General features: G+C 36.2%; 1 protein-coding gene and 1 pseudogene across 4 annotated transcripts in view; both read left to right on the top strand.

The window, feature by feature from the left end:
* DPP10 (dipeptidyl peptidase like 10) overlaps positions 1-20,650 on the top strand; it is a 1,237,611-nt gene that overhangs the window by 846,726 nt on the left and 370,235 nt on the right. The gene's annotated exons all lie outside the window — the stretch shown is intronic.
* On the top strand, positions 5,001-13,532 carry LOC106846456 (small ribosomal subunit protein eS4, X isoform-like; annotated as a pseudogene).

Raw genomic sequence — 20,650 nt, 5'->3', positions numbered from 1 at the left:
ATTGTTGCATAGCCAGTCACTCAAAGAGAATGAAAAAGAATACAATGTCAATAGCTCCCAAATGTGTTCACTTTTTACTGTCCCAACATATGTCCTAAAGTTAAAAAGCAATAAAAGATTATTGCTTCCACATTCGTTAGCTTTGGTTGTGGCAGTCAATCACCCATAGAAGTCAGAGCCACATCAGTTTTTTTTCCCATCCCTGTTGCACTATCATCTGTAGCCATTGTTCTCATTTATCATTAAAGGAAAAATTAACCAAGGAAAGTGCCAAGACTCAGAAGTGAATTTGAAACGTGGGAAAACTTTCATCACTTTCCTTGAGGAAAGGTACTCTCGTTATGTTAAATAAACAATAAAAATGTATAAGATTAACATTATAAAAGGATATATTATCCCATCTACTTTTAAATGGATTAGTAGTTTTCCAGTTTTAAGATATGTATTTATTCAAGAATAAGTGATATGAATTATTGACAGGTATACTTTGATAATTTTAGATGAAACTCACTCTTGTCTTTGTTGCTTTATCACTTCTAGTTAGATCATAGTTAGAAATGCCAATAGGATTAACAGAGTCTGATCCATCTATAAACTCAAGAAGTAAAAGACAAATATAACTTGGTCATGTCTGAGTGTCCTTGCTGGGTTATGCAACCTGAAAACAGTTTTGATGAGGTTAAGGATATTAATTTAATTTTTTCAATAAGCTCTTGTGAAAAAATAGAAACATAGTGAATTTTTATCTTTATTTTTATCTTACCCTCTAGTTTCCACACTTAATTTCATTTTGACTCAAGCACATTCATTGATAATGTATTTTGTATTTCTTACATCATTCCAAAAGGAGATACTGTATACAGTCAAGTAATTATAAGCAACCAGAGTTACATTCCAAATCTTTTGATGTTCAGTTAAATTTTTATTGTTGGGTTAAACACATATGATTCACAAAACATAAGTTTGCAGGTGGGCAATCAAGCATGATTATGAAAAGTGTGTACAAGTGGTCTTACTGAATACAAGTTGCAGTGCTACAAGCTTTATTGATCAGAAAGGAAGATGCTGTGTTACTTGTTGATCATGTTCGGTTTCTTCTTTAGTTTTGGCCCAGAATATTCTTGCTATGCTTTTGGCCACAACTTTTTGATTATTCAAATTACTGGTCTGTCTCCATTGAGCTAGGATTTTCAGGGTTAATGTCTGCAAAGTTTGGGACACTTTACTGTCTTAAATATTTCCCCATGTTTATTTATATTCTTAACAAATGGTCCTTGCTTCTGTCCACATACCTCTGTACAATCCCAGATTTGCCCCCTCAGCATATTGCTGGGTTATTAGTGTGAGAGTTGATCTAACAACATAGCAGAGAGTAAATGTTCATGACCATTTTGTAGTTTGATAAAGTGATGAATTTTATGGATACTTTCCTCGTGAACATGCTCATCACGCAAACGGTTGCATGTAATTTCAAGACTCATTTATGAACTTGACCTTAAGAACTGCTTGTTTAGAGGTGCCTTTGAATGCATTTCCTTGGATATTATCGTTATATGTGAATGTTTTTTCTTGTTCTTTTATCCTTTGGTTATATTAAACTGCTTATTAATAGTTTGGAAAGCAGTACTCAAAAAATTAGAATATCTCTTTCCCGTGTGAATATGTGATAAAATTTATTGCACTTATGTGATTTATTAAACTGAATCACCCCTGAAGCAAATACATTATTAAGTAGTTAAAAAATTCATGACATGTCCTTAACACAGTGAGAGCGCCTTAGAGGAGCTCATTCATCCGATAAGTGTTTAACAAAATTGCTTGAAATTAATCTCTTTTATGGGTTTTTGTAATTATTGTTCTTATTTAAGACTTATATATATATAGCGTAAATAACCGAATGTGTTTTTCATATAGGGTCCTGGTTTGTTTTTGAATGCAGATAGTCTCAGTCATTCCTTTGTGAGTATGCAATAAAATGCTTTGTTGCATTATTAAAACTGTTCAGTAGGCTGTGGTGTCCTAGAACATATTCTCTCCATTGTACGTAGCTGCCTTTCTATTTTGAGATTTAAAGGAACATTGCAGTGGAAACCTTCCATGATTTCTTATTGTGCATATTGAACTTCAAGCTTAATCATTTGGTTGCAGAATGAGGATGTTAAATTTGAACGTTCCTGAGTTTTCAGCCAGATATGTTCAAAACAAAAAGGCTATTCAAAAAAAGGTCCATTTCCTGTGTTATCTGAAATAGAAGTGTTTCTCTACTTATGTCACATTTTGAGATATACTGAATCAAAGTGGCAAGCTTGCCTCAACAGCCCACTGGAATTTCCCTGTGGCTGCAGTCGTAAGCAGAGCACAACTCTTTAAGAACTGCAGCTTTCCATTTCATTAGCACTTATTCATGTTTAGATTTGTGTTATTGCTTAAGCATTACATACTTTGACTCCATATTCTGAGTCAGTGTCCATTACCTTTTTGTTGGTACCACCCTTTTCCTCATTACTACTATTACTGCTAGTACCATCATCTCTAAAAATTACAATTTATTGAGTACTCACACTGTGACTAACACCAACAAAAACGCTTTATTTATTTTAATCATGTTGCAGATAAAGAAACTGAGATCTAGTGATATTACATAACAGGCAGAAAAGCACAAAGGAAATGCGTTAGGAAAATAATTCCTTTTTTGGTGGTCTACACATGTAATCCAAAAATACACGTTGAGAATATTATAAACTACTATACAAACTCTTGCTAATTGGGCACTTATAGTGTGATAGGGATACATTATTTAATTTACATTATTTATGATTTACTTAAATTGTTTGAATAATCTTAAAATTATTCTTTGCTTTCCCAGCTACATTATTTGCATCTGAAAGAATCTTGAAATTTTGCCTTCAAATCAATCCACATACGAGTTGCTGCAGTTTTATGCACTTCATCTTTTATTTCTGACATTTTTAATATATTTATTTATATTCTTAAAGATCTGTTTATGAATAGCCTTATTTTTGAGTAAAAATGTAACTTGAAGACAGGAAAGAAAATTTTCATTTCATCACAATTTTATCCAAGTCCTTTATAAAAATTCTCAAATGATTCTGTTGACTAGCTGAATTTACCAGCTCAGCTGTGAATGAAAGGAAATGAATAAATGGACTTCAGATTAATTCTTTTAAGAAACTAGAAGTAAATTCTCTTATTTAAATTAATTCATCACAGACTTTTGATTATGGAAATATGAAGATGTTGTCAAATTATCCCTAAAAACAAGATATAATAGTAGAAAAAATTGTCAAAAACAAAATTACAGAGTTCTAGATACCAATAGAAAGCAGACAGCAGATTAATAGAATTTACTCTTGTAATAAATGTAAGAGCTGCAGGTTAGAAGACTGAGTGCCTGTAGCCTCCTTGCCTAGCTGCTTCCATCTTTAATCCCCACCTCAGTGGGGCCAGCAAAAACAATAGTTTTAACAGCTGGCGTTGAAAACCAACAGCTTTGAGGCCATAGGGAACTGGCTCAGTTTGGAGAAATAGGTGAAAACCTATTAGTTTGGCACCTAAAGGTGGGAACTTAAATGGGAACAAATGGAAAACCTCACAGCTTTGTTAGCCCAAGGTTGTCCTCCTGGTTAGGGTGAGCAATGGGCCAGCCAGATTTTAAGCAGGAGATGCTAGAAATAGGAGAGCCATAGAAGGTCTGACATAGGCTCTCCACATATCGCCAGCTGATGAAAAAGTATTCACATCTGTCAGGGAGACCTGAGAGGGCTTTGAGAAAGATAAATGCTGAGGAAGGCTTGAGAACTAGCTACAACTTTAAATGCATTTCCCAAACCACTCACTAATCAATTTAAAGAGGGTAGGCACCTCATGGGAACAGGGACTTTGAGAACATCCTCTGACCAAATAATTGGCTGGCCACTAAACTATAAAGATACAGGAGAGAGTTCTAGAAAACCAGGTATTAAAATAATGAGAATAATAATAATAAAAATTTTTAAAAACTAAGTAGAGAATCAATGGCTGCACATCATGGAGGAGACAGATTCTACAGTAAGTTCAAGGATATTATTAAAAAATTCAATAACCCACAGAAACATAAAACATATTCCAGAGTTGGTACGATATGTTTTCTAAAATGTTGTTTTCAATAAAAAATTGAGACATTAAAAGAAATGCGAAAATGTGACCAATACTCAAAAAGAGTATCAAGTCAATAAAAATGGACTCTACATAGGACCAGGTGTCTAATTTAACAGGAAAACGTTCAAAACAGGTATTATAAATATTTTCAAAGAATTAAAGGAAACTCTGTTCAAAAATAAGGAAAATATAATGGCAATGATTCAACAAACAGGGAATATCAATAAGGAAATATAAATTATATGTTATGAATGAAAATAAAAATTGTGTATTTGAAAAGTCCAACTACTGAAATGAACAATTCATCAGATGGGTGCAATGGTAGATCTGAAGTTTCAGGAGAAATATTTAGAAAGTTGATAGCAAATAAATAGAAATTATCCAATCTGAAAACAGAGTGTGAAAAAAGTTGAGGAAAAATAACAGAGACTCTCAGACATGTGAGACAAAATCGACCATTAGATGAGGAAACAATAACCTGTAGGTCCAGAAAGCTAGTCCTTAGAGCAATACACACACAGAAACAGGTATACACACACAGAGATAGTCAAAGACACACACATAATCAGTAGAGGAGTTAAAATGATAAATAAAAATACTTGTTTAACAGAAAAGGAGGCAGTAAATGATAAACGGATTATCGTGATTATTGGATAATTTTTTTGTATTAATACCGTATATAATTGTCCTTAAAAGACTAATTCTATGGTGCTTTCTGACACATGTAATTGCTCTTTTCTGAGATATCTCACTGTGTGCACCATGGCCACATTCCGTTTTCTGAGGGATTCCCTACATATGGGCCACCAAGCATTGTGCCCCAGAACCCTCCCTTTTGGAACATGGCTAATTGGACCATTGAAGAGCATCAGAGGGAGAGGCTGCTTTCGGTAGGCTGGCCGGGAGATTACAGAGTGGCCAGTCCACAAGCTCTGCCCGGCAGGTTACTCTGCTGAATAGTAATTGACAGCTATTCAGCCGCACTTCGCTTTCTTACGGTGTCTGAATGTAAAATATATAAAAAGCAGATGCAAAGAGAAACAGAGGGAAAAGTCAGTAAACAGAGACCACGAGTCAGTAAAATTCATGATTCAGTGAAGTGAATTTCAAAAAGCAGAAAATAGTGGCGGAGCTCCCACAACAGTGGAACGCTAGAGTAGGTTATCTCTGTGTATTGAGGTTTCTGTAAATTAGATTCTTTTCTTTATATTTTCTCTATTTTTTAGGTAGTCTACAATAATAAAATGTTACTTTCATGATCAGAACAATATATTCAAATAACATAAATGCATCTAAAATTTTGAAAAAATCACTGGCTTGATTTAACTAGATTTTCCTTTGTTTATCATCATGACTCTACTACAGCTACCACATCTGTTGCTTTATGAATAGAATACTGATTGGGCAAGCCAAAATACAGTTTTCTAGATCTCATATTTAGACCACCGTAAAAAGCCTTGTTTCTGAGTAAAAGCCAGACAAATGTTTCTACCCTGTGTTTCAGCTCAAGGGCATTGTGGACAGTGGGGAGTTTCAACATATCAGTCGTCAAGTTTATTTCTCCAGCTGCCTATTTTAACCATTTGTCCAAGAAAGGTAATTCTACATCTCTCAGTGATTTCTTTTTCACTTAGTTTCCTCTGCCATACAGATGCTTTGACATTCTGGCTAGAGCCTAAGGGATTTGATATATGCTTCTGATTCAGTGGTCCAAGATGTTAGAGATATTCATTTCATTCTGAGGAAGAGCCGTGAGCCTCTTCCTTCCATTAGTATCAACTAGGTTTATGCCACGTTTATCCAGGTGCTACCTGGATGATTAATAAAAACATGTAATTACCATGCCCACAATGCTATCAATGTGGAATCAGATTTCAGAACCTTATTTCAAACCTAGACTTTAAAAATAATTTAATCTAACTCTATCATTGTGGTGGTGAATAAATGTAGTCTAAGACAGATAAAGTGACTTGCCAACAGTATACAAAAATCACATGGCAGAGAAGAGTCTAGATCTATATCTTCTTATTTCCTGCCATTTGCTAGTTCTGCCATACTCTAGGAAGGCACATTCCCATTCATCTTTTATCCCAACACTTAATATCATTCTTGACACATAGTAGAAGATCAATTAATGTTATTTAAATGAATACTGAGTCCATTCTGTAACACATATCAGAGACATATATAATTTGCCTTTGAAGAAACTTTTATTTCCACAGTATACATTATTATGGCAATTTTTGAGACTGATATATATTTAACATCAACTAATATTCATTAATATATATGAATTTGTGCCTGGATTTCTGCCAGCATCTGTCCAAAGAAAATAATATAAAATTAGCCTTGCTTTTTAAATATTTAATGTTTTCATACAAAGTCCAAAAAAATAAAGAGAGAAAACAAAACTTCAAGGAAAATACTTAGCTCTTGAATCCTTGGGCAAACCATATATCGAAGGCCAAACCGCAGAGCCACCATTTCCCAAGTCAATGTCAAGATGTCACACAGTCTTCAGGAAGACCCTGGGAAAGAAAGCGCTGTATTGACCCCAGATATCCAGATTCCCACTGATAAGTCACGTTTGTTAAGATGAGGACAGATTTCCAAGATCAACTTTGAACCTTCCTGTGTCACTGGGAGGCTTCCACATTATCTCAGATCTTAGCATTCCTGGTGCCTTTTTCTCTTCTTGAATTCTGACTTGTGCCTATGATCTGTGGTCCTGTTGTTGATCTAGCTATATTAGCCTATTTGCCTGGTAAGAGAGATGTTTAATTCTTTTCAAATTTCTCCTCTTGCCTTCCTAACTGGCCTTATACTTTGTTTCTGTTTATTAGTATTCTGTCTCAGCACCTGTTTTCTAGCTCTACCTTGGCCGGTTTCATTGTTTATGACTTTTTGGTTTTGATGCCTAAGTGGGTCTTTGGTTCAAGCCATAGCTATGCTGGAAAATTCCGTGACCCCATCAAGGACCAGATATTTACACTAACAGCTGCTTCTATCCCTATCTTTGGCATCTGTGCCCATGTAAATCAATATTCTATCAATGGTTGTTTCTAAAGGGTTAACCTCTAAAGTCCATCCTTGTGTATGTGATCTCTAGTTAAAATTAAAATAGGTAGTTATGTGGTCTATGTTAATTAAAAGGTCCATTAAGGGCACAATGCCAAAAGCTAGACAGATGAAAGTTTGCCAAGTGTACAAGGCCAGAAACTTAACTGCACCTTTCTTTAGTAAGGTTTCTATTGACTGTAGTTCTCAAATATATGACTTTCCCTCAATTTTGTGCTTATGCATAGTGAGGGTCCTGTTTGTCTTTGTACTTGCCATTTGCATGACATATATGCATGTGCCATAAGTGGAGTTTGCATATATATATATGTGTAAAGATAGGTTTCCTGACCTGATGTCACTGGGAAATAAATCAGATTTTGTAGATGGTTCTATGTGTGTATCTGCTATGGTTATGTAAATATATACACATTTATATTTATTTTAATGACCACAATATTTGAGAATATTTACAATGAGTTTTTAATATAGTATTCTACTTGTAGGATTGTAGCTATCTCTTCATACAGGTTCAAAAGGAATCATTACATAAATATGAAAACAAAACAGTAAACTTGAAGTCATTTGTGTTTACTCTATCTCTTGAGAATATCAAATTAATTAGACTGCAAGGTATCCTTCCAAAATGAAACTATATTTTGCTGCTTACAACTGGATTATACTACAAAATATGTTGCCATAGAATGGCCCCTCCAATGGCTGTGGAGCAGACATTTTTCTTTGCCCAGCCACTGAGGGAAGTAACAAGGTGGCTACAATGTTGGTAGAATGCAAAAGTCAGTCCACATTTCCTGGTTCTCTAGTGTGCGGTAGAGTGCACTTTGGGATTTTGGAGGAGGGTTAATCAAGGTATTCCTCCTTATGTTCTCATAATTTGCTGAGAAATAACCATGGTTTCATGGTTATTTCAAGTGGAAAACAAATCAGCTTTAAACTAGTAGATTCCTCAGTCGGTAGCTGATGCAGGTGGATAAGTAGCATTGAAACCAAGGCTAAATCTAGCCAAAACAGGTGCATTAAAAATTGATAGAACATTCTGGAAGATCCTGAGCTATACCAGCCTGTAGTATTTCCCTGTCCTTCCTCTTCCTTGTATCAACTACTTAACTACTAACTTAAGCTTATAATGAAGAATAGAAACTTGAAAACTCTTTCCTAGACATTCATGTACTCAAAATTCCATTAAATGATTAATCAATTCATCAATTAATTAAATCAAAATTTATGTGTGTGCCTTTCATAAGGCAAGTATTTCACTAGTTCTGGTCTTATAAGAGATAAATAAAATAAAGCATTTCTGGCCACTCAGAGGTCAAAGTCTTTGTGGGAGTCAGACCAATAAAAGGGCAATTATAAGGCTGTTTTCTAGTTTCATAAATAGCAATTTACATAAAGAGATTGAAATCTGTGAGATTTACAGAATTTAGACCTAGGAGAGACTGATCGTGTCAAAGGGCTGCGCTAGAGGAAGGTGTGTCACTTGCTGTGTTATTGAGGCTTGGTGACATCCTGTGAGTCTTTTTATTTTATAGCATTTCAGAAACTTTTTCTGTAATTCATATATAGGGAGAGAAATTCTGTCATTTCCACTAATGCTTGCTGTATAAGACTGATATAATCTTGTGCTAGTTTTTTCTGTGAAGAATAGATATTGGACACAGGGGCATGTGTGTGAATTAAGTGGACCTTGGTACAAATATTCCAGAGCTCTCTGACAGAGATCCAAGTCTTTCAGTGTTAATTTCTTGGTCCTGTACGTTATAGGTGGCCAAGGACCCACTGTAAAGATAAGATCAGTGAATGTGAACTCTCAAAATGATGTAAAAATGTTACCTTTCTGGCTCTTAGATAGTGATGTCAACTCTTTCTAACGGATATGGTTACTATGGTGTTGGGAGAGGAGTACCATTTGGAGGAGACTGGGAAAGGATCTGCAGTTTGGAAGAGGGGTTACCTTATAAGTTTTGGTAATAATTTACTTCAATATTAATGATAAATATCATAACAACAATATACTTATTATAGCAAAGTCTTCTATATATAAGCAATATTCTCAATGTTTAATGTATTAATTCTTTTGATCTTTATTACAACTCTATGATGTAGTTTTCTATATAACCCCATTTTATATATGAGAAAATGGAGGCAAAATGAGGTCAAGTTGTCCATGATCATGACTAACAGGTGTCACAGTTTGGTTCTAGGTGTTAACCCCTGCAACATTATACTGCCTCTGAATTTATAATGCTTCACTCTTTCTCCCATACTGTGCTTTGTGTTTGTTGTAGTTTACGTTAATTTTTCAGTTGAATGATCATGTTTTTCAGGTGTTCAGTAGTGCCACCAGTGTATTGTTATACCATTAATTTTGATTTTTCTCTCTCTAATTTCTTTTTCTTATCTAATTGTGTTGGCCAGCACTGCCAGAATAGTAGTTGTGATAATGGATATTTTGCCTTAGTGGAAATACATCAGTTGTTTCCCCTACTATGTGTGATCTTGGATTTGAAGTTTAATAAGATTAAGGTTCATGTGAGAAAGAAACTGCAGTAATATAGGTGAAAACTAGTAATGTAAATAGAAATAGTGAGAGTCAGACTCATTTTGAAGATGGAGTTTGTAGGATTTCCTGATGGCTTGGATATGGTGTGCAAAAGAAATAGAGGATTCAAGGATGACTCCATTTTTTTTTTTTATCTGAACAACTGAAATGAAAAAATGCACTACCTATCAAGATGTGGAAAGTGTGGGAGGAACAAGTTCGAAGGAAAGATCAGGAAATTTTTCTTTGACATATGTCCTAGTCAGGGTTCTCCAGAGAAACAGAACCAATAGGAGATAATAGATAGATGATGATGATAGATCAATAGATAGACAAAAAGATGATGGATGGATTTTGAGGAATTGGCTCAAGGGATTGTGGGGCTGGCAAATCCAAAATGCTGAAAATTCTGACAGAGCTGATATTGCAGTCTTGAGTCTGAAGGCAGTGTGAACACAGAATTCCTTCCTCTTTAGAGAACTTCAGTCTTTCCGCTTAAGGCCTTCCACTGATTGGATGAACCCCATGCACAATGTGAAGGATAATTTTCTATACTCAAAGTCTATTGATTCAAATATTAATCAAATCTAAAAAAACCCCTTAATAGTAACATTTAGACTTATGTTTGACCAAACAACTGGGTACCATAACCTAGCCAGTTGACACATAACAGTAACCATCACAACATATTAACTTTTAAATGCCTATTAGATATCCAAGTAGAAATGTCAAATAGCCAGTTAACTATGCAGATCTAATTATCAAGACAGAAATACAAGCAGGAGACATAAATTCTTGGCTCATCAGCACACAGGTGTCATTTAAGCCTTTCCACTGGCTGAGAAAGTCTTGTCGCAGTGTCCAAGTGAAGAAAGTGGTTCAAGGAGGGAGTGATTAATGCAGTGCATGTGTCAGGTAAGAGTTTAAAGATTAGACTACTGGTGATAGTACTGTACAGGTCATTGTTGTCCCTGATAAGAGCAGCTTCCATGTAGTAGTAAAGCTATAAGCTTGATTGAAGTGGAACCAAGGAAGAATGAGAGAGATGAATTAGAAACTGCTTTCGAGCAATTTTGGTGTAAGGAAGAGCAATAAGAAGGGACAGTAGCTATGGGTGAAGCGAGATATGGAATTGACTGAATTTTTTAAAATGAAATACATTTTAGCATACTCTATATTGATAAGAATGATCTAGTAATGAGGGAAAGATTGATGCAAGAAAGAGAGATGCAATTGCCAGAGGTCTGTTCTTGATGAGATGAAAAGGTTAGGATTTAATTCTCAAAAGGAGGTATTTTGAGAGAGTGGAGCATGATAGTTGGTCCACAGTAACAGGGAAGGCAGAGCACATAGAAACAGACAGGTGCATAGACAGGGTGCAGGGAGAAGGAGAGAGCGCTCTCTGATGGCTTCTCTTTCCTCTGTCAAGCCATGCCACCTGGTGAAAGTGCAGAAGAGGAAGGAGGTATTGTATATTTGAGGAGTGAGGAAAATATATGAGTTGATTGTCTAAGAGAGCAGTACATTTGTACAATTTAGAAACAGTTATTCCTTCAAAATGATGCTTTTTTGTCATTTGCCAGAAAATGGCTATAATAAATCTACAAATGTACAATGACTATGAATGTAAATGGTACCCTCTATGGTTGAACAGTGCCCCCAAAATGCAAGTTGATGATAATGCTAGGAAAATATGGTAAGAGTGCCTAGTATTCATTTGCTTACTGAATGAATGTAAAATAGATAATAATTCCCTTAAAAGGAAACTAATGAGATCTATTTAATTTAAGATGGGTAACAAAGGTGATACCTATAGCTTGCTCTTGGAGGTATACTAAAATTTGGAGTGGGATTAAGAGATAAAGCCCACCACTAGCTTCATGATTTAATGTTTTGCCCAATTTATCACAGTGCCCAAATTATTAAAGTAAGCTTTTATACATTTAAAAGTAGGCCATCCTTTTCTGTTCTTTATGACTTAAATAAGATGAGTCCATTTTTCCCCAAAAATGTATGTGCTGCTTGAATTCTATAGAAAAGAAAGAACTAAAATACATTTTAAAAATATCTAAAGCCATTAAAATGTCCCCTGGTGGTATTTAAAATGAGAAATAGGCCACTACTTATTTAAGTAGTATATTAATAATGTGGAAATGGGTTGACTCTTCCCCTCTTGGGGTTCTGGAACTCTTCACTTGCAACTGCATATATCCATATCTGACATATATTGTTGTTAACTGAGAGATAAAGAATGTCTTATGAAAGTACTCTTGACTGAGGTTAACATGCTTTATGTAAAATACAAAATGCAAATTATTAGAGGTAAAGGTAAGACTTTGGTGTTTTTCCAGGATATTTGGTCTGATACTTAGTAAAGCCAAATCCCGTCTTGCTAATCATGAATTTTTCCTGGGAAGCTGTACATTTGGGTAGCAAACTATCACCAGAACGATAACCACGTAAATGTCCTATGCTGCAGTGCAGACATCTGGACAAAGAATGAGTTGGCACAACTGACTTAGACTCAAGGACTGAGGAGAACTTTCTATTTCCCCCTTAATAAGTGTCTTGTTACTGGTATACACAAGCATGCTTGCAGGAAAGAGACAGATGTGACCTAGCCACAAAAATATCTATTTAGAGTAGTCACCTCTTATCTGCGGGGGTTACATTCCAAGACCCCCAGTGGATGCCCAAAACTGCAGATAGTACCCAACCCTATATATGCTATGCTTTTTCCTATACATATATACCTATGATAAAGTTTGACTTATAAATTAGGCACAGTAAGAGATTAACAAGAGTTACTAATAATAAGAACAATTATAACAGTATACTGCAATAAAAGTTACTATAGATCTTAGCAACCTTAGTGGACAATGTTTTTCTTTCCTTATTAAATTGAGAACTTTCACCGTTTCACCAAATGGAAGCACTTTATGGCTTCTCTTTGGCATATCCAGATTGTCAACATCACTACTCTTGTGCTTTGGGGCCACTATTAAGTAAAATAAGGGTTACATGAACACGAGCATTGTGATTCACTGACGGTGGATCTGATAACTCAGACGACGGCTAAGTGATTAAGGTCAGGTAGCACATACAGTGTGGATACACCAGAGAAAGGGAGGATTCAAGTTCTGGGCGAGATTTCACTTCAGAACAACACACAATTTAAAACTTGATGGCAAGGTCCGAACTGATATAACCTATCCTGCTGGTTTTATGGATGTCATCAGCATTGACAAGACTGGAGAGAATTTTCATCTATTCTGTGTTACCAAGTGTTGCTTTGTTCATCATATGACACCTGAGGAGGCCAAGTACAAATTGTGGAAAGTGAGAAAAATCTTTATGGGCAAAAAAGGAATGCCTTATCTGGTAACCCATGATGTTTGTGCCATCCGGTACTCTGATTCTCTCATCAAGGTGAATGACACCATTCAGATTTATTTGGACACTGGTAAGATTACTGATTTCATCAAATTTGACACTGGTAACCTGTGTATGGCGACCAGAGGTGCTAATCTGGGAAAAATTGGTGTGATCACCAACAGAGAGCTAGGCCCTGGTTCTTTCGATGTGGTTCATATGAAGATGCTAATGGCAACAGCTTTGCCAGCCAGCACTCTAACGTTTTTGTTTTTGGCAAAGGCAACAAACCATGGATTTCTCTTCCCCATGGAAAGGGATCCACCTCACCATTGCTGAAGAAAGAAACAAGAGACTGGCAGCCAAACAGAGGAGTGGGTGAAATGATCTCTGGGTGACATGATTGGAAGAGTCTTTGCACTTAGTTAAAGATAATATAGCATGAAAAAATAAAACTTATGAATTGTTTATTTCTGGAATTTTCCACTTAATATTTTTAGATTGCAGTTGATCACGGGTAACTAAAACCAAGAAAAGTGAAACCACAGATATGAGGGCATCACTGTATATAGTTACCACAGAATAGAAATGGAAATGCAAGGGCAAAGAAGAAATGAATGGTGGATGATTGCTTATTAAGGCACTATTGTATTCCAAAAAATGCCTTATACTCTGACCAATGAGATTTGCAACACATGTTTAACAGAAAGATGTGGAAAAAGACTGTGTAGAGCCAGGAATAGTTTTAGAAATAAGCCAGAAGCCAAATGTAATGTTTTGAAGATGATGGACTTCTTCACATTTTGACCTCAATTGACATAATTTGGGGGGTGGCAATTACTTTGTAAGACATCTACTTTAACTCACTGAGAGGATCAATGAGGTAATGGAAATCAAGAGAGATTAAATGACTTGTCTAGAGTTTCAGAGAAACTTAATGGAACCAGCACCAGAGTTTGACATTTTACTTGTGAATTTTTCTGATTCATACATTTCATATATAAAATCTGACTGCTTTCATAGGATTCAGAAATGTCTGGCCAATTGGTGGGAATATACCACTGGGAGTCTATTTCACATGAAAGACTGAGATATGTCGTGAAAGAGAACTATACCTAAGGCGAGTTCTTTCGTGGCTTTGTCCAATAACTAAATCTGAGTTTGATAGAACCTTCTATAAAAGGGAGTAGAGTGAGGTCAGGAAGTGAATTGTTCAAGGACCTGAATATCTATGATTCCCATTTATTGCTCTGGCACAGCCCACATGGACTAGAGACCAAGGAGTTCGAAACTATGTGTAACAGAATGAAAGAACTACTTTCACTCTAGATAGTGTAAGACATAGGGCTCAAAATTTATACTGCTGGGTCTCTGTCAAACAGTTTAATAAAAACAGAGTATGATGCTCTCCTCTTTGGCACAAGACATCATATTGCTTAGACACACTGAGGGCTCACAAAATATAGTGCAGTTATAACTTTGGCTTATCAAGGATGAGGAAGCCAGACATTCCTGAAAGTGAAGACTGATAGAGACATCCTCTAAGATAGAACCTCATCTGTGATTCAAAAGAAGATGGTCCTCGCTCCTTTCCAGGTAGCAGTGGTAGCAGTGGTTATCAAGAGACATCAGCAATGTCTCTGTGGCAGCAGAACCTGTATGGGAAGACATTAGTAGGAGGACCATGGTAGAAGATGGGGGAAAATGTCTCACCTAGAAAACTATCAGATGACTAACAAATGAGTCAGAAAACACTGAGATAAAATGATAACATGTGGAAACAGAAGCCAGAAATACATCATTAATCTTACTGTTAGGATGGCCCAATTTGCAATCTTTTTCCATGAGGTCTTCTGAAATTGGAACTGGTGGCAAATACACAGGGCTGTTGCTGGCCCAATTCCAGGGACCAACAGTCACACTTTTAATCTGTAATGTAGTGGCTCTACTTCAATTTGTTATTTTTTCCTCTGTCTCTCCTCAATTTCATTTAATTCACGAATTATTTATGAAGTCCTCACCATGTTCTTACCATTAAGAACTTCATACCTGTGTGCATGCATAGAATATCAAAACTGATAATGATCTTCAGTAACATCAGTTTATTTATATTAATTTGAATCAATTAGACTAGGACAAATAGCGAAAAATATAGGAGGGAATTCCATGAAGGACTAAATTAAATATACCTTCATTCTTTTTTTTACTTCTTTTTAAATGTAAGGACATCAAGTTCAAGGACTACTTTCTATTTCAAAATTCCCTTTCATCTCTAAACAAGTTTAGAGTCCTACCCCCACCCAAGGACCTTTATAGATTAGACGATATAAATAGGAACTTCAGCTCACTAGGTTTTATTCCTGGAGCAGATGAGAAGTGACTCCTCTGTGGCGAGCCTCTATTGGAGATTCCTTAGCGAACTCAAATAGATTCAAGGGCTAAAATTGTTGATGCAAAGCTGTTAAATGAGTTCTGTTACTTTGAGGTGAAATCAGTCGTCCGAAGGATCGTTTACTGTGAGAAGCAGAATGGAAACTCCTTAATATTATAAATTGTTATACTGTTATTTATAGCACAGGCAGCATAGAGTTCTCAAGTTTGATTTAGTTCTTTCTTCCCAATAAATACATTTTAGTATTAGTTTTTTGTTTCACCAAGGGTGTTTGAGAAAGCAGCTCCATTTGAAGGTTGTTCTTGGCTTGACAGTTTAGGGAGGAAGTCTGTGTGACTATGCCAGTAGTATATTTTCTTGTGATAAGAATGTGCATCATTCTTCTAAGCAAATAACAAAATTGTTTACTCCATATAAAAAAGTTGTTGGTAGACTGAAATTGCAAATGTTGAAAGTTCTACTACCCATGGATCTTAATTTCCCATGACTTTCATTCTGTCCTTATAGATTAGAGAATGACTTGATACATTTCCAGTAAATAATCACACATCATATTCCTAACTTTCTTTTTTTTAATCCTAAATAAGGTTGAGTTGAAAACGAGAAGACTAAGTCATTTCCAGTGATGTTAATTCAGATATTATGGGTTAGTTCAATTAAGGAGGATGAATTAAAACTATATAAATTTGTTCATGTCGCTGTGACTTTCTCAGTGTTGGGTCTATTTGCTCCGACCCATTAATATATATGTCAAACTTCTTAGTCATTTAGTGTTGAAAGAGACAATGAAATTCTTTCAACTTCCACTCCTTTACAATGTGTAGCCACAGTCCTGAAAATATCCTAGCTGAGTTCTCTCTCGAACCTTGCTATCCAATTGAAATATAATGAAAGCTACAAATACAAGCATCTGATGTTGAAAAAATAAAGTAGGTGAAATTAATTTTAATAAAAGAATCCATTTAACTTAACATAAATTTTAGCATTTCATCATGTAATCAATATAAAAGTTATTAAAGATATGTTTCATATTCTTTAAAATATGGTTTGTATTTTATACTTATAGAAAATTTCAACTTAGACTAGTCAGATATAACGTGCTCAGTGGTCAAATGTGGCTAAGGTGTCCACTGTATTTGGAAAGAGAAGTTCTAGGGTATGTTTTCTTAATGATATAGAAAACTATTATTTTGAGGAGGCATCATAAGAAATAGGATTTTTAAATGTTAATTAAAAATTCAAATGTCATGTGCCATGTTTTGTATAATATATGTAAACAAAACAAAATCATGTCTTTTAAGCAGAAGTTGTGTTCATATAGCTTGCTGTCCCTATCTGTGGAAAGTTTCTGCAGAAGGAAGAACTAGAGATGAGGGAAAGGATGGCTTTGCCTGGGATAGTGGCAGAGAAAACTGTGAGGAAAGGATGTCCCAAAGCTAGTTAAGCAAATTTTAACTTAGATGTTGGACATCACAAATTATATAGAGAGCATTTATGGAGAGAAATATTATAATGTTAACCAGAATTCATTTTTTGTGAAAATATTGATGTACAGAACTTTATCATGAAATACCTATTTGCGATTAGAATATGTAACTTAATGGCTTTCAAATATTTAATGTTATTGTGTTCTAAAATATTATTATTTTTACCACAGATTTTTCATCTTTGGTGTAGGGTTGAGATAAATTCTTACCAGGTAGGAAGAAGAAAATAAAACCTTAAATAAAATTGAGAGAGGTGACATTAGCAAGATGGAAGGCTAGCAGGTCCCGATGCTTGTCTCTCCCATGAAAACAATAAATAAACAACTTCAAATCGATGAAAATGGCTCCTGGAAAGCTATGGACTAGAACCAAGAGAGAGCAAAAACCCTGCAGGGCTTGGGGTGGCCTGGAACGAAGGATGGCCACTTAGAAAAGCATAGGAAACATTTTATCTGTGTCACCTCATCCCCCAGTCCAGAGCAGCATGATGCCAAGAGACATACCCTCAGAGAGATTTCATCCCATGGAGAAAGGGGAGCAGGAAAACCCCTGGCAAGCCTCACTGCTGGAGACATTTGCAGCCTTTGCTGCCAAGGTCTCCGTGGTCTTCACCGATGATGATCCTAGTTAGTTCAGTTGCCTGGAGTCCCTGCCAATGCATCAGCTCACCTGGCTAGACCTCTTGCTACAGTGAGACATGTCCCCACATGTTCCAGTGACAAGCTCTCTAGGATCAGGATGCCAGGGTGCCTTGTCATACACAACATCAGAGCTGCTGCTGCTCTGTACCCCACCCCAGGTTCCAGGTCATAGTTTTATTCTACCATTATCAGGGCATCCACTCCTGCTTTGAGTCCTGCCCCCATGTACCAGTTTGCAGTGCTGACCCACTATTACCAAGCTGAGCTGCCACTGCCCTGCAACCTGACCCCTGGGTCTCAACATGTGGCTTTAAGGGGCCACTCTCAGCAACATGCTGCTGCTGTTCTGTGACTGCCCCCTGGGGCCAGAGTTGGGGCATTGACCCACCATGTCCAGGCTGTGCTATTCATCCTGTGCCCTGAGCCTAAGCCACTGTTGTACCCTATCATCCCAGGGCCTGTGCCTCTGCTGTGCCTCCCCTGCACACACCACCTGAGTCACTGCAGTGAACCCCAGAAACCCAGACTCTGGTTCCACAGGTGCACACTCCTCCACATTAGAAACTAGTGCCACTGCCACAGCAAGTGCACTTACTCCCCATGACCAAGGCAATGTGGTATTTCGATGTGTGACTAATCCCAGGACCCTAGCTCTGCTATCTTCTGAGTGCCATCATGCCAGACCAGGTACCAAGAGGAATCCCTTTGGCTAGAATTTATTCCCATGGGCAAAACAAGAGGATAAGGGGATCCCAGCAGCCATTGTGGCTGAGGATTCAGTGGCCCTAGCCACCACTGCAATCTGCAGGATCCTCCTAGTTTTTGCTATAGAAGACCACTGCAGTCTGTGCTGATGTTGACCTCAGCTGATGAAGTTGTATGGAGACTATGCTGCTGTGTGCTCCCCGGAACCAATGACACTAAGCCCCACCCAGCTGATGCCCTCCCAGCCACCTTCAAGTGAAAATCTTTCCACACTGATGCCAGTCTGAAAAGGCTAGAAGAGATGCATGCTCCAAATGTACAGACATCAATGCAAAACCATCAGAACCATGAAAGTGCAAGGAATCATGACGCCACAAAAGGACACAACATTTTCCAGTCACAAACCCCAAATAAATGGTTATGTGTGAATTACCTGAAAAATAATTCAAAATAGATATTTTAAAGCTTAGTGAGATTCAATAAAATACAAGTAGACAACTCAATGAGAAAAGAAGCAAATATAAATTCTAGAGCTGAATACAGTGATTGAAATGAAGAATCCAATTGAGAGTTTCAACAACAGGTTCTAACAGGCAGAAGAAAGAATCTGCAAACTTGAAGACAGATATCTTGATAATATCCAATCAGAAGAGAAAAAAGAAATTAGGTGGAAAAAGAGTGAAGAAAGCATACGTTAATTATGAAACACAATCAAGTAAAATAATATTTGCATTACAGGAGTCCCAGAAGGAGAAGAGACAGAAAAAGGGACAGAAAACTTATTTGAAGAAATAATGTCTGAAAAATTCCTTAATCTGAAGAGAGATATGGTCACCAGGTACATGAAGCTCAAAAATCCCCAAACAGATTGAACCCAAAGAGGACTTCACCAAGGCACATTGTAATCAAGTTCTCAACAACCAAAGAGAGAATTTTGAAGGCAGCAAGAGAGAAAAGACTCATCACACACGAGGGAATCCTGATAAGACTATGAGCAGATTTTTCAGCAGAAACCTTGCAGGCCAGGAGAGAATAGAATGATATGTTCAAAGTACTTAGAAAAAAAAATGTCAACCAGAATACTTTACCCAGCTAAGTTATCTTTCAGAAATGAGGGCAAATTAAAGACTTTCCCAGACAAACAAAAGCTGTGGGAATTTATCACCACCAGACCTACCTTACAAGAAATTCTGAAAGGAGTACTTCAAGCTGAAATGAAAGGACAATTACTAGTAATATGAAAACATACGAAAGTTTAAAGTTCACTGGTAAAACTGAATATGTACTCAAATTCAAAATACTCCCATACTGCAATGGTGGTGTTTAGACCACTTTGAACTCTATCAGGTAGATTAAAAGACAAAAATGTAAAAATAGCTATAGTTACAATATTTTGTTAATGGATACACAATATAAAAAGATGCAAATTGGGACACCAACAACATAAATTAGGTGGAAGGAAAATAAATATGTAGAACTTTTTTATGCAAGTGAAGTTATTATAACCTTAAAATATACTGTCATATTTGTAAGGTGAAATTATGAAAGCTTCATGGTAAACATGAAACTAAAATCTATAATAGAAACACAAATGGCCAAGAGAAAGGAGTCAAACTGTACCACTACAGAAAAGCATCAACTCACAATGAAAGATAACCAGAGAGGGAGAAAGGACAAAGGAACTGTAAAACGATTGGAAAGCAACTAACAAAAGAGTAATAGTGAATTATTCCCTATTAATAATTACTCTAATTACAAATGACTTCAATTCTCCAATTGAAAGACAGAGTGGCTGGATCAAGACCCAACTATATGTTGCCTACAAGAGATTCATTTAAGCTTTAAAGATATTCTTAGGCTGAAAATGAAGGGATTGAAAAAGATGTTCCATACAAATGGAAACCAAAAGATGACAGGGGCAGCTATACTTATAGCAGAGAAAATAGACTTTAAATCAAATGCTGTAACAAGAGACAAAGAAGGTCATTATATAATGATAAAGGGGTCAATTCATCAAGAGGATAGAACAATTATAAATATATATGTACCCAATACTGGAATATCTAAATATATTAAGCAATTTTTAACAGATCTGAAGGCAAAAAGAGATAGCAATGCAATCATAGCAGGGAGCTTTAATACCCGACTTTCAACAGTAGATAGATCATCTGGACAGAAAATAAATAAGGAAATAATGGATTGAACTGTACTTTAGACCAAATGTACCAGACATATCGACATACCTCATTGTATTGTGCTTTGTGGATATTGCGTT

Source organism: Equus asinus, chromosome 4, assembly GCF_041296235.1.
Source record: "Equus asinus isolate D_3611 breed Donkey chromosome 4, EquAss-T2T_v2, whole genome shotgun sequence".
Taxonomy (NCBI): domain Eukaryota; kingdom Metazoa; phylum Chordata; class Mammalia; order Perissodactyla; family Equidae; genus Equus; species Equus asinus.
This window is presented reverse-complemented; position numbering and strand designations above follow the sequence as displayed.